Source organism: Vicia villosa, linkage group LG4, assembly GCF_029867415.1.
Source record: "Vicia villosa cultivar HV-30 ecotype Madison, WI linkage group LG4, Vvil1.0, whole genome shotgun sequence".
In the NCBI taxonomy this organism is placed as follows: domain Eukaryota; kingdom Viridiplantae; phylum Streptophyta; class Magnoliopsida; order Fabales; family Fabaceae; genus Vicia; species Vicia villosa.
This window is the reverse complement of record NC_081183.1, coordinates 18,635,549-18,638,778: the sequence shown is the minus strand read 5'-3', so window position 1 is coordinate 18,638,778 and position 3,230 is coordinate 18,635,549. Positions and strand designations below refer to the sequence as shown.

Here is a 3,230-nt window from a genome sequence, read left to right as displayed (position 1 = left end):
CTATTGCCTTCATGTGACCCTCGGGTATGCGTGCGCTGACCCAATAGGTCGACGCATTCCTTGTTCAGGTCGACGCATGCTTTCTGCAGGTCGACGCATAGCTTCTTGTAGGTCGACGCATGCTTTCTGCAGGTCGATGCATATCCTTCTTGCCTATCTCAGGTATGCGCATGCCAATCCAATAGGTTGACGCAAGCCCTGTTCAGGTGGACGCATGCTATCAGCAACTCGATGCATAGCTGTTTTTTTGCTTGTTTCACTTCCTAACTTCAATCTTTCATATCTTTTTGCTCGTAACTCCGATTTGCATGTTCTTTATATCGTTGGAAAGCTTGTGGAATGTGCTATCTCATGAGATGATTGGTATTGATAGATTTTGGTTTATTCATGTTTGTTTTGTGATAACACAATTTTATATCGTATATTTAGCTTAAAATCCAAAAGTATTATTAGCATTTTCTATTAATTATATTGTTTTATTATGATATTATGTGGGTATTTACGATGTTTCAGGTTTCACGTCCATATTAAGTCTATTACCAAAAAGAAGAAGAAATGAAGTAAAAATCATCATTATTTACTCTTAGAAGATGAAGGAGAGGTGTTGAGGTAAGAAAGGGATGCAAAGAGGACACAATTGTGCAAAGATACAAGCCCAGCCCACGAAGGAGACATGATCATTTACGCGTGGCCCACATTTGAAGAGGACCATTTCAGCACGTGGAGACGCCCGTCTCCAACGTCTCTCTGCCACGTCACCAAGAGGAGACGCCCGTCTCCAACTGCCCCTATATTCTCTCCATTTGAGACGCACGTCTCAAGTCGTTTGCTGAGTCTCCCTAAAAAGTGGAGACGCACGTCTCCCAAGTCCAATCCAGAACGTGCTACATTCATGGAATCCAACTGAAGACCCTCAGCTATAAAAGGAGACTGATACCTTAGTTCTCCAGGTCCGATTTTCTGCTAACGAAGTGCTGCCAATTTTATTCTTCAAGCATTTAAATTCTTTCCGCATTTCATTTAATTGCTTTCATTTTCTCACAACAATTTCTACACCGGAAATTGTTGTGAACCTTTTGTAGATCTAGCCTCACGTTAGATTTATTTTTTTTTACATTCCTTGCCTTTAAATTTTACGCCTAAATAATTTCTGAAGAACGATCCAGCCAACCTGTGCTGGAAGTTCGAGTACTTCAAGATTCAATTTCATTTCGGATCAATTTTATTCAGGTTTATTATTTACCGCCTTTATTTATATCTATTTTGCATGATATATTGTATGCCATTTAACTTGCCTTTTGTTATGAACCAAACAAATTTATGCATGTTTAACCGTATTAATATGTCTGGCTAATTGGTTAAGATATCGGTATGTAGAGTAAGTTAACCGTGGGATCTAAAATAAATTGGCTTAATTATGTTTTATTAAATATCACTTGTTTTTGGTTTTTATGTCTAATTTAATTAGTAAGTCACAAAATCAATAGAGCGAATGTTTGAGGTTTTAAGGCAGTCAAAGGTTAAAATCAATAGAGCAAAAGTTTGAGATCTTTAACTGGATAGTAGACATAAGACATTAGTTTTAAGGATGGCGAAAGCGTATTAAAACTAATCAGAACTTATTTATTTTCAAAAAGTGTTTTTAAACCCGACGCGGGATGGCGAAAGCGTACGTTAGGGAATACTAGCATGAACCGAGTCAACAGAGCGAGAGTTTGAGACTAGGGGATTTAAATAGATAACGACTTCATAAAATAAGCATTTTATTAACTATGTTTTTTTCAAAGAGCTTTTCTAAATCTAATGGGATGGCAAAAGCGTACATTACGAGTTAGGTTAGTAGTCTAAATCAACAGAGCGATAGTTTGAGAGGAGGAATTTTAATCAATATAATTAATAAAGATCTTTAATTGAATTAATACCATAGCCAATGGACCTTCAGATCACCTAAGTTAAACGAAATACATACTGATATCCGTTTATTATTATATCTCTTAGAATTCACAATCACATTCCCTTAGAAACAATCAAAATATTAGTAGCCTTAGCTTTACATAGTAACCTTAGATAACGGTAGATCGATTCATAGTACCTGTGGATTCGATATCTTTTAAAACTACACGACACGACTGTGCACTTGCAGTCATCAGATTTATAGACACATAAAGTCGCAATCAAGTTTTTGGCGCCGTTGTTGGGGACTATTTAAGTCGATATCGTAACTCACTGTTACACCGTAGAGACTAGGGCAAATTCTTTCCTTTCTTTTTGAACGATTGTATGCCAAGTACTCGTTCACAAGGAGGATACCTGATACAACGAATCAACGAGATCGAACGTTTTGTTAACGTAAGACGTCGAGCTTATCATCTTCCCGAAGTAGCACCAATTCCGACTTCTTAGGAATTGATCTTTACTGTTCAAATCAATCAAATCACCCTGAATTTAGAGAAGGCTGCCCCTCGTCCTTTTAGAGACTACGCCGCTCCTTCACGAGCTGAACCGCACTAAAGTATCGCACCGCCTGCGATTGAGGCAAATAATTTCTAACTGAAACCTTCATTGGTACAAGCTGTCCAACTGAACCAATTCACTGGAAGCCCTGCGGACGATCCTAATCTCCATTTATCCGTGTTCGTGCAATATGCCAACAATGTCAAAGCTAACAACGTAATCCCTGAAGCTATTCAATTATGCCTTTTTCCTTTCTCCTTGAGAGATAGAGCTAGAGCGTGGCTTCAATCTCTGCCCTCTAATTTCATAACTACATGGGACGAACTGAAGAGAGTATTTTTAGCTAGATATTTTCCGCCTAGCAAAACTGCTATGCTAAGAGGTCAAATCAACGAATTTACCCAAAAAGATAACGAATCACTCTTCGAAGCTTGGGAGCGATACAAGGACATGCTTAGATTATACCCTCATCATAGACTCGAACCATGGCTGATCATCCATACTTTCTATGGTGGTCTACTTTATAACACTAAAATGACTATAGATGCCGCTGCTGGCGGAGCTCTAATGGACAAACCCCATGATGAAGCATACAACCTCATTGAAAACATGGCACAAAACCATTATCAATGGGGAGGAGAACGAGCTTCTTTAGAGAAAACTCAAACCAAAGGAGGAATGTATGAAGTAAGTGGTATAGACCGCGTTAACGCTAAAGTAGACGCTTTAACTCAAAAGATCGAGAACTTAACCATCACCCCTTCGGCCACCGCGGC

At 38.7% G+C, this 3,230-nt stretch overlaps 1 non-coding gene across 1 annotated transcript; it reads right to left on the bottom strand.

Moving 5' to 3' along the window:
* Positions 1 to 2,826: 2,826 nt before the first annotated feature.
* On the bottom strand, positions 2,827 to 2,933 carry LOC131600838 (small nucleolar RNA R71). Its single transcript, XR_009283444.1, has one exon. It is a non-coding gene; the product is annotated as a small nucleolar RNA R71 (small nucleolar RNA).
* Positions 2,934 to 3,230: the final 297 nt, after the last annotated feature.